The following is a 12043-nucleotide window of genomic DNA, read 5'->3' on the forward strand; positions in this document are numbered from 1 at the left end:
GAATATAATTCTTTATCATCATATTTGGCATAAGGAAAGGCCCAAAGCTATAAAAGACAAGTGCAACTAAAGTTATTTTAAATCAAATAAATTCTGTCCTTCAGTTTGAATTATTTTAACAGATTAATGTGTGATATTGGTTGAATAGGCCAGGTAAAGCATAGAAAATAGTTTTAGTTTTTAAACAAGAAATAAGCGTATCTAACAGACTTTACAGCTGGTACAGCGTCAAATTAATTCCATATTTGTGTATAGGTTATGTAGATAAAATTTAATAGTATACTGCATAATATCAGACATGGCACCTAAGATGCCCATAATTCTATTTATAGAGTAACACAACTGCTGCTTCTGATTAGCTGCCTAGGGAACAATCCTTTTTAATGAGTGTTTTTAACAGTTTGGATTCAATGGCAAGAGAAGAACCAGATGCAGAATGTCAAATACAACTAAAATACAAATAAATGAAAATTCATAACAAAAATTAGGTTATAGATTGTGTACGGGTATGCAAGCACATGTGTATATGCTTTTAAATATTTTTGTCAACATACAGTGATTTTGAAAGCTCTTTTGCAAGCACAGTGTTTCAAAGGATAGATAAACAAAAGGATAGTGATTGCTTTCTTACTGCTGCAGTGTAGTTTCTATCTATAAGTTCTTTCTATAAGAAATAATATACTTATTGCAATAAAAAATAAAATACTTTTTGCCCCTGAATTTTAAATGTAATTTGCTGTTTTCATGTTTTTCTTCCATGATGACACTGTTGAAATTTAAATAACTACAGAAATACAACGTCTTTAAACATTTTGTGAGTCCCTTCTAAATTAAATACTGGATTCTGTTCTTTTCTGTTGTCCTGTCCTATGAATCTTTTGGATTTGTCATACATGGGTTTGTTTGTGCAAAAGGAAGAGAATGACTGTAGTATTTTAACAGGTATGCCTAGCTTACTTCTTTTGAAATAGGGTAGCAGTGCTTTCCTCGTGGGAGTTTTTGATGCTTAGATAATTTGTTTCTATTGTCCTCATCACTTCTTTATTTGTGAGTTACTAATTATCCCCACGGCTTCTTTATTTGTGAGCTACTACTTCCAAACTTTAAGATAACAGTAGGTATTTCCATCCTGTGTATAACATGTCAGCATGTCGAACAGCATCTGCTACAGATACAGTTTTTCAGTAATTGTAGCTTCTTGTTTTGTTGAACCTTGTAATTTATTATAGTCTATGTCTGAATTACACAACAGAAACTTTTAAATATGGTTATTTTTTTCCCTTCATCTTTATGGCTTTTGTTTTTTCTGTGATGAACATACCGTCATCAGTGAAGAAGAGTTTATTGTTGATCATTCATTTGCAGGGAGGATCCCGTGGAGTGTTCAGAGTATGCAGGTGTGGTTCTGCCATGGTTTATGATGCTATAAATTGTAATGTGGAATTTAACAAGCAGACAAAAAGACGTGTTTTCCAAACTGTAGGAAATTCAGGACAAATAATGGAAGAATAAATTATGTAATTACTAAATAGTGGAGATGTCAAATCTGCATAAGGAGTTAGTTAACTATAATTACAGTTTGGCTCAGCAAGAGATATTTGGAGATACTTATGTTTCTTTAAAGGAAAAAAACAGATTTGAGTTGAGGGACATTTTGGGTTTAATCCAAATGTGTCTTCAGTCGTAATGAGTAAAACACATATAATAGAGGCATAAGACAAATAACAATGCTTAGCAGAAATTCTTACAGAATTCTGTTAACCTGTTGAGTTCACTTGTCTGCTCACTATGTAATAGCCTGGGCTAAGGTGTGGTGGCCATAACCTTTAAGCATACCATTTAGAAATCTGTGCTGACTTGTAAGGGTGATCCATATTTTACCTTTTGGAAAATTAATCCTATCTCAAGACACTGCTGCTTCCCAGTTACCCTGATAAGAAAGTTAGTTGTCCTCTTTATCTACAATGTGGTGCTGACCCTGTCTTCCTGGTGTCTTGTTGCCATTTGGACTTTGGACCATTTTCATGTAGTTGAAGGACTTGTCTCCGTTTCTAAGCTTGTTTTCAGAGTTGAAGCATAAAGCATTAAAGGGCAGAAACTGAGAGAGAGAGAGCAAAATTCTAGATTATTTAATTTCTTCTTTTGCATACTTTGTCCTTGTATGGATCAAGAAGTTCTTAAGAGAACTGTAGATAATATGCCATATTATTCCTTTTGCAAACCTTATATATCCTTATGTTTAGATAATCAGGCGTAGTATGTATTCCACATATATTCTGTTTACATTCTTAATGCTGTAATTGTAGCTCTCTGGAACTGTGTTTCAGAAATAAATGGACTATTAATTCAAACCCCATTGTGTGAAGGAGCAAAAATTGCTAAAAATAAAAAGTAGAAAACCCACTGTCCTTACAGAAGTTCAATTTCAGACCATCGCTGAATCTTATTAATATTTCTCCAGCCTCTGCGTTCAGTTATGATCCTGCCTTCCTCCTCTTTACTCAATTGATGTTACTGTAATTTTTACTGACAGCTGTTCGTGTGAGCTTGTAAGTGCTCAGGAAGCATACTAGCTTTATTTCTACCACTTTTTTTTCTCTTATGTAAGACCTGATTATTGCCCTTCACATTTCCTTCTGTTGTCCCTCATCTTTCTAAGTTGTCTATTTCCTCACTGAAGAGAGGATTCTTTTTTTCTGCTTTACTCTGTTGAGAGTCCATTTTTTTTTAATATATATTTTATATCTCAGAAATACTAGAAGACCAAAAATTCTAACATATCTTAATCAGTCTGTAAAACTAATTTGTTTTCCACAAGGATTTTGTGTTAGAGGTACCTGGATATGACACTTGGCGTGATTGTGGTGGTGCTGGGTTGACAGCTGGACTGGACAATCTTGAAGGTCTCTTCCACCCTGGATGATTCTGTGATTCTCTGATATTATGATGAGTTTTACACCAGCTCTTGGCAATGTCAGTAAAAGTCCTAATCAAAATATGTAGGATACCTCCACAAAAGAAAGAAGACAATGTGTAAATTTAGGAGGAATCATTTTTCCCTGCATTTATAGAGTCAAGTAAATCCTCTCAGCAGCTCTTTAACAATCTGCTGGTCTACAGCAGCCAGAAAAAAATAATTACAGGGAAAAAATGATGTGTTAAATTTAAATTGGTGACCAAAGGTGTTAAGCTTAAGACCCTAAAATGTCATGCTTATGATTTTGTGAAGTACTGTCATTACTGACAGCTTAAAAATGCAGGTATGTCACAGTTATAATTTTGTTCAGATAAACAGAAATTTGTTAGCAAATGGCTTAGTGGACCTGGATTTATCACAGTCTTCTCAAAAACTACTGATGTATGGTAAGCACTTTCATTATGTAATATGAAACACATGCATTCTGTATTGCTGGCATATTGAAAGCTTGGCAATATTTCAACACCTTCAAGCCAGCAAGTATGTAAAGCAGTAAGATAAAATCATTAATAATCAAGTTCTGGATAGAGATTACACAATCATTAATGAAGCAATTCTCATTAAAGCAGTTTTTCTGGATAGGACGTGCCTTACAGAATAGGAATGCCACTTTCCCAGAGAATATAAGCAATAACTGGTAAACCTGAATGTGAGCAAATTAGAGGAAGAGGTTCTGATTAATTCTCTTTGGGAAAGAAAAAAACCAAAACGTTTTCACTAGAATCTCAAGTGCGAAGCTGTGGAAAAAAGACCAGTAGAATAATAAAATAGATGAAGCACAGGCCTCTTAGTTCAGAGTCCATTCATAAGCAATAAGAAAACCTTTTAGTTCAGCGTCCATTCATAAGCAATAAGAAAACAAAGTGTTTTGAGAGAGAAAAGGGAATTAAGGTGAATTCTGTTTGTTTAGCTGGAGAATATTGATATAATCCCTTGCTCAGTCCTGAAAATGTCAGTAAGAAAGGATTTCATGCTGGGTTATTTTAATGGAAAGATAACCACATTTACCATGTCCATATCCCAGTTGCACAGACTTAGAGGTTTAATACGACCTTGTTTTACATGCCCCAATAAGATACCCATTTATACTGTTACAGCTTCTGTGCAGAGCAGATACATAGTAATTGATTGTTGATATACAGTGTAATCTATTTAAAGTATTTCTATTTTCCTCTAATATTTACCTAGAGTACTGTAACACTGAATTTGAAGATTTGCTTTCAGTCAGGTTGTAAACTTGGGAATTTTTTTTTCATATACGTGAACAGGTTTATTTCTGTTGTTACACAACTTAGTATTTTTTTATTTACAATTTAAAGGTGTGTATAATATGAAATCCTATCTTTTGAATTGTGGGGCTCTTTCCCACGAGTTTGGGAGCTTGTTTGTTATTTAATCATTTTTATGCTCACTTTTTAAGAAAATAAAATCAAATTCTGGGACACAAAACAGTACTCATTGCAACCAAATGCCAGCTGCTAAATCATTAGGAACCATTCTGACCTGACATTATGATCAATATGCTGGATCTCATTTGTGACAGGTGTCATCCTTTTGTGGCTGGTATAGGCAGATTATATGTTTAAATGAAGTAGAAAATTATACATTGGAATTTATAGTTATTGCTAGTAATGACTGTTTATTGTATTGCCATGACTCAGAAATCCATTTATGACAGGAGTTAAACACAGAAGAGGATGATTGCTGAGAACGTGTGTGAGGTGAAGGTTAAATCATATTTTCTAAATTGTTGTTTCTTTCTTAGCTTGGCATTTGAATTTAAACATGTTTTATTTGTAGCAGTTCATCAGTTAATGTAAGTTGGACCTAATTCTCAGTTTGCTGTGCTCAGCTGGATACTGAGGAATCCATTTATTTTATTGTCCCTACAAATTCACCACGTAGCCTACCTCTTAACTGAGGTACAATCTCTGAGATCACAGCGCCTTAAACTAGCAGTTGTAGAAGATGTAGGCCTTGTATTTGTTGTTGCCTAAATTGTGCTGCTTTGGTGGTCTTGCCCAAAAACCTTTTAATTGGTCTTTAGTATATTTGTTACAATTTCATAGAACCATAGAATGGGTTGGGTTGGAAGGGTCCTTGAAGACCATCTCATTCCAACCACCTGCAACTGAGTCGTTTTACATCATTAGAAGTGAATAGGGTTAACCATCTTTTAAAGCTGTATTCTTTAATTTTAAGTTAGACTGTAAGATGTTTTCATAAAAGAAGTTAAACTGTAAGAGAATCATCAGCCTAGTGCTCTCCTGTCACTTCTTGTGTATTATCTGTTTCTCACTTTGCTCCTATTTTGGTCAGTCTGAAAGAGTATTTTTAGCTTATACAGCCTTTAAAATTTTACCTGTACTTTTGCTGTTAAATTACTTTTTGTCTATACCTTAGTTTCTTCGTTTCCTATGAATGTTATTAGATGAAGCTAAATTAAATATTATTATGAATAGACATGGCTTTACATATTTTTTGGCATGTCTTTTGTTTGCTTTTCTGTAATGGAAAGCTCATGAACTTTCTGTTTTTTTCAACACTATAGGCCTTTTTGCGCACATACCATTGAATTTTGGAAGCAATTGATCTGATAATAAAGGCAAATGCATATTTGGATCATGGAGAGATTTTTTAAAACATTGATAGATCACACGTGTAAATGTTTTCAATATTTCAGAATAAATTTTAGTGAAGAGATCTATTTTTATGTGTATATGTGTCTATGTAAACATATTTAACTCATGTATACATACATATACATATATGTCATCTATGTTAAGCTGTCTCTTTATAAATCTGTAGCTTAGAGTTGTGAGAAAATACTCATCTATCAGCTTACTCTTGCAAATGAGTATTTTAAGTCGCTCAGAGAATCACCAGCAGAGGTGGTGGCCAAAGCAGGCTTAATATTTAAGTGAAAATGTGACAAAGTTCGTTGGCAAGATTCATTCTGATTACTTGATGGTTAAAGCATGCAGAAGAAAAATTGAGCTAGCATGTAAAATCAATCAACCTAAAACTAAAACCGACCAAAAATGATCTGCGTGTAGGCTGGGGATGGAAAAAAGGGCAAGGATAGGAAAGGATCAAGAATAAAGGTGCGTGAGGGAGACACTCTTCTAAAGTAACAAGATTGTGGCTGGACCACTTGCCCCAGACTTGACCAACAGTTTAAGCCTAAAGGTTTTAACAGCACTTAAACTTAAGAGCCCACTTAATTGATATTTAAACAATCTATAAAAAAATTCTATAGAATTTACTGTAAGCACAAAAGTAGTTCACCTCAGGCCTAACTTACTTACAAATCTAAATTACTTAAGAATCTAAGAGAGCAACATTCATGGTACATTTGCTTTAGCTTATTCACACTTGCATCCACGCAGACCTGAAGGTGTATATACAAGGTAATCGCTGGTGAAAAATTCCCCTCAAGTTTGGGGAAGTAATCCCACCAGATGCTTTTTCATCTTCTTGATGGGTGAGGGGCTGAGCCTTGAGGAGTGGGGGTGTGAGTCCAGGATCCGTTGTCATCATTCACTGGTCGTCTGAGTACAGCAGACTTGCTGAGAGCCACCTCACTCAGGGGAAGGTGCTGGTCACAGCCCACTTCAGTCCAAGAGAGCTCAGAGTCATTTATGAGGTTACAAAAGACCTTTAAGATCATCAGGTTCAACCTTTGACTGATCACTACCTTGTCTACTAGACCATGGCACTGAGTGCCACATCCAGTCATTTCTTAGACACCTCAGGGATGGTGACTCTGTCACCTCCCTGAACAGTTCATTCCAATGAATTCCAGTCTAACAGTCCATTCTGTGAAGAAATTCCTTCTGAAAGGAAGGGTCTGCTTAGGACCACTGTTCCTAGGGTCACAAGAGAATTGGCTTGAGTCATAATAATCTTCCATCTTGGCCACAATTTAGGTCAGTAACATCAGTTACATAAATGTTGTTCCAGTTATGTTGTTGTTCAGGCAAGAAAAGTAAGTTTCCAAAGTGGTTTGTGCTTTCCTAGGTTTCTGGGAGCATACAGCATTTCTAATAAGCTCAAGAGCTTAGTCCAGGTGCGGTTTGTCAAGGCTGAGGCCCTAATGAGGATTTCTGAGATCATAGTGGAGCCCGAGGGCCAGGCAGCAGGGGGAATGCACCACCACACTTACTCAATGTTTTTTGCTTACTGCATAAGACATGCTTAAAAAGATACATTTAAAGAAATGAAAATGGGAATGATGTGCAACTTGCAATTACTTTTCTTGGCCCTGGGAGAAAATCTTTATCTTCACTTTAACAGTAGTCTCTGTCAAAAGAGGAAAGAGCAGTAGTATTGGAAAGGCAAAATTAATTTTGAACTGGCATAAGAATCTGTTTATTTTTCAGCGTGAGGGTTTTTTTAATAATGTGTTGATGTTGGGAAAGAAATAATGGCTTCTACTGTCTTTTAAATATTTTAAGTTATTAAACTGGTACGAGAATTACTTGGTACTGTGTAATTTAACTGTGTATGAGAAGAATAACCTGCTCTAAGAGATGATGTGAACTTTGTAATAATTGGTGCTGTCTGTTAATTCCTTTTTCCTGAAGTGAGGTACATGGCTTTTAAATCAAGGGAAAGCTTGATCTGGGCACAGCCATTAAAAGTGGTGATTTTCTAAATTAGTAAGGAATAGTATACATGCAAGACTAAAGGATTAACCTCTGAGGAACGTGAAAAGCAAAAGTAGTATGTCTTAAACTAAGCAAAATGTATTTCCTGCACTCAGTGCCCACCCTCCCCCAGTCACTGGAAGTAATATTTCTGTCAGACAAACACAGCCATGCAGTCCCAGAATGATGAGATAAATAATTGGATACAGAAATGTAAGTCAATACAATTAATTTCTATTGACTCCTCTTAACTCCTTATTTGCATGAACAAAGTAGATGGTGATTTGGTACTCTAATGGTCAGGTCTAAATGGCTTTGAATGATGTTTTATTTAAAGAGAACTTGATGGCCTATAGTGTGAATTAAAGTGCAAATTGTGGTCAGGATTAAGACTGACCATAGCGGGTAAAAGAGCATCGGTAGCCAGGTCTGGTTGCATGAATAAAGTATAGACTGGTAAGAGGAGTTTTGCTGCTGTACCTCAGACTGTCCCCCATAAATGATGAGTCAGAATTTGTTCTTGGAATCTGAAGAAGTTACCTTTGCAATTGTGGAGTCAAAAACGTATTGGATAGCATGATAATGACAGTCTCAATCCATGAATTATTTGATCTTGATTTTGAAGAGATGTACTAATGTATGAGTGGACTATGCCCTAGGCAGCTGCCTCTTAAGACTTAGGAGCAGCTTTGAAGTACAAGCTGTATGATGAACTGAATAAACTCAGAAAGACTTTTTTCATAAACATTGAAAGCCTGAAGAGATGTATGTAAAATTAACAGTGATTTTGGTATAGGATGCACTTTGTATGTTAAACATGAGGTTTACTTCGTATGACATAGCTTTCTTCCAGAATTCTTCTCCTTCTTTTTGCTTTACTTAAGTCTACTTAGAGTAACAGCAGAACCAAACAGGGTCATGGAATAATTGTATCATTTAACTAATCCTCTCCAGCAATTTTAGTTCAAGTTATTGATGTGTTAATCACATCAATATTGATCTGTAAATACTGCCGATTGCTCTTCAGACATTAATTGGGCTAAGTCTTATTAGCAGTTAATATTAGAATGAATTTGTATTAGTTTAAATCGTTAATTGCATTTAATTATAGATTTGCTTATGAAAGAAACAGCTGCACCTTTTCCTCATCTCTGCTACTCTGCCGTTTGAAGGATGCAGCAGAAGTTTTCTGCACCAGGCAGATTTATCAAAAGTTTTGCACACGTAATCACACAACATTTGATTATTTCTTTTCCATTGAATTTGCTTCTCTGATCCTCAGACAGGAGTGACAAAACCTATGCATCTCTGTCTTTGCAGGTAGTATCATTTGTGTTCATAATTATCACAACAGAGAAATAGTTTGTGGGTGAGCTACACAGCTGATACATCATCATTACACTTCCAAGTTTATGACTGGGACAGAAATTTGGCTGTTAGCCATTACGATATCATGGCTTAACTTATGAGATCACTCGTGAAGCAGATTGAATCAAAATTTCCTTTCCTCGTGGAATAGAAGTCTCAAGGTATGTTTTCACCATTTGATACAATAATTTTTTTAAAATTTTTTTTCTGTGCCAACAAAAGATGGCAAATATGCTATTTTGTACCTTTCACAGAAAGAGATTTAAGGAGCAGCTTGGTCATTTTTTCCTTCTTTGGGTTTTCCACTAATGTATTTTCTTCAAGAGAGTGAGTGCTAATTCATTAAAATGATCCCCTTGAAAGGGAAGCCACCTCTTCTTCAAGTGCAGTTTTGTTGAATTGGACTTTGCTACAAATCTTGCAAAACTCAGGCCTGCTGAAAACTGAACTGAATGTCTTCTTACTGTCAAATAAAGAAGAAATAATATGAAAAGGAACTGTACTGCAAGAGTATACCTGTGAGAGTATTGCATATATGAAAGCTAATATTCATGGCAGGAGGTATCCTGACACTTCATATTCAGAAAGTAGAAGTTAAGCCACTTTCCGTTACAAGTATAGCATTTCTGTCTCAAAACAAAGTTTCATGCAACTGTGATGATGATTTTATTGTCAAGAGTGAATGAGCAGCATAGGGTTGGGAGCCATGCAAGGGACAGGAAACAACAAGGAAGCCAGAGGCCAATGGAGAGTCACTTGGCTTGAGGGGCTGGCAGCAATGATGAAAGTTGGGAGACTGTAGAAACTACAAGCTAGAAGTTTCCTAGTCAGAGTGAAAGAAGCAGGCAACCTAACTGAGGTGTGATAACAGAGAGGAAGAGACAGCTTTGTATTATTGTGGAGATTGAAATAGAACAGCTTAAGCAAAGCAAACTTGAAAATAATGTATTTCCTTATGATACTTACTGTGATTAACTTCTGTGGGTAATAAGAGTTTCTTTTTCTTAACTATTCTTAAAATTTAATTTTTTCCCTCATGTTGAGAATCCTGTATTTCTTATTATGTCATATACTTCATTACAGTGTGTCTTGCCTCTAGGCCCACCCAGCATCATACGGGTGAGATGGCTACTGACCAGTTGTAAATATATTTATCCTTCTGCTTAGGAATGGGTCAACTTTCTATCTAACAACATTCAGAAGACTGGCATAGGAAGCACATATGTTGTTGGAAGATACATTAGCGCATGTCTTTCTAGTTCTATCACTGTTTTACAGACAGTAAAATATTGAAATATTGCAGCAAGAGTGCAAAAAATCAGTTAGTACACCATCAACAAAATAGAGAAAACTGTTTATGGGTTGGGTGTTTTGGGATTTTTTTAGTCATTCATATGGGCTTTCATTTTTCATTAGGAGGTCTTTAAAATAATTTCAGATCATTGAAAACTACATTCCTGGACTTTCCAAACATTGACTGCTTAATTAATAATCTCAATATAACCTATATGGTTTTTAAGTTAACAGCACTGAAATTGCTATAAGTATAAATTTTCTGGCATAAAGTTCATTGTGTTATTTTATTCTGAAAGTGAAAAAAGGATACAAGGTGTTTAATGCTGTTTAAACTTTCTCATTTCTTAGTAGTAAAATCTAATAAATTGGTTGCATTGTGTTGAAATATGTTCTTTGCTTAAACAATACTTTGTTTTAAAAACAGCTCTAGAAAAGTCTCAAACTCTTCAGCAATGTAATTTGCCATTTAAAATTTGTAAAATTTCAGCAGCCTTCACAATGCAGATAGAGAAACGAAGCCTACTGGAAGTCTTAGATAGTTTGTTTTGTTTTAATCAGTTGCTAACATTGAGTTTGTAATGTTTTCTGAAATGATTTATTTTATCAACCAGAGACAATGACTTGATCTGTTCCATTTTACAGACTGTGTAAGACTTTGTGTGGATTATATAGTTCTCCATTTGTATCCAGAAGGATGATGAAATTTGACAGGTTCTAAATGGCATCTAGCTTTGATGAAGAATTTGAGACTCTGCTAGGAATATTTTTAAAACAAAATCGGTTTTATAAGGCTTACTCTACTGGAAGAAAAGTGAGGTCAAGAAATATGACTGTATGTCTGTGCTTCCTTGTACGATCTGCTGACCACATTGTCAACTTCTTTCCTTTGTGGAAAAGGGGCAAATTATGCGATATCATTCTAACACTGCAATCCAAAGAATATTTTCTTGTAGGAAAAGGATAAACCACAAATATATAGACAAGCAGGTAGTTTAACACTAATTACTACTGTAAAAAAAATAGGATTAGTGCAGATTACTTGTATGTCTTAAAGTAGTTGCTGTAATGAACAATAATTATGACAGAAAAATCAAAATTGGAGCTGCAATGGTTGAAAACTTGTGTGACAGGTACATGGAGATGCTGGCAATTTGAGTTATTTTATTTTGCTATTACTGCTGAGAATTACCTCAACACACTTGAAAAGGCATCATCAATTACGACAAAAAGAAAAGTCTGTCATCATCACATTAAAGTTACATTCTCTAATACTGAAGGCTACATCAGTTTTTAGGAAATAAAAAATTTTATGTCTGAATTTAGTATCTGTGTCTAGTGGTCCCTTTTTAATCTGTGCTTAACTTTCCATTCAGGAAAAGGAGCCTGAAAGAATACATAGAGATTTTGAAACAAGAAATGTGAAATAAATCCTTCTCCTGCACAGGCCCCCAGCTGTGCAACATGATGTAAGTTATTTAACCTTTTTTTTCTCTGTTTTTTTCCTTTGTACATGATGAAAACATACTGTATTTTGTATTTTTTATGATGCTTTGTTTTGTTTAAATTCCTTAACAATCTTGGTGACAAATTTTGTTTCATTTTTAGATTGAATTTAATTTAGTAGATACAAAGACGTAAAAGATGTAAAAGTATGAATTGAAACCTTACTTCATTACTTTTTCAGCTAAAACTGTTATTTAGACTTGTAATACTTTCACAAATTATTCCAGCTAACCGAATCCTGAGATAGGTG

General features: G+C 34.9%; 1 protein-coding gene across 4 annotated transcripts in view; it reads left to right on the forward strand.

Annotated features, from left to right (window-relative positions):
- Positions 1 to 12043, forward strand: part of PRLR (prolactin receptor) — a 151959-nt gene that overhangs the window by 8964 nt on the left and 130952 nt on the right. For 3 of the 4 annotated variants that reach the window (XM_085043466.1, XM_085043469.1, XM_085043467.1), the window contains exon 3: positions 11664 to 11756. The gene's annotated coding sequence lies outside the window, so the exon portion shown is untranslated. Of the gene's footprint in view, positions 1 to 11663; positions 11757 to 11974; positions 12041 to 12043 lie in introns of all 4 variants that reach the window. The other variant, XM_085043468.1, reaches the window with a different exon arrangement.

The sequence above is a fragment of the Lichenostomus cassidix genome, chromosome Z (genome assembly GCF_008360975.1).
Source record: "Lichenostomus cassidix isolate B80296 chromosome Z, HeHo_3.0, whole genome shotgun sequence".
Taxonomy (NCBI): Eukaryota; Metazoa; Chordata; class Aves; order Passeriformes; family Meliphagidae; genus Lichenostomus; species Lichenostomus cassidix.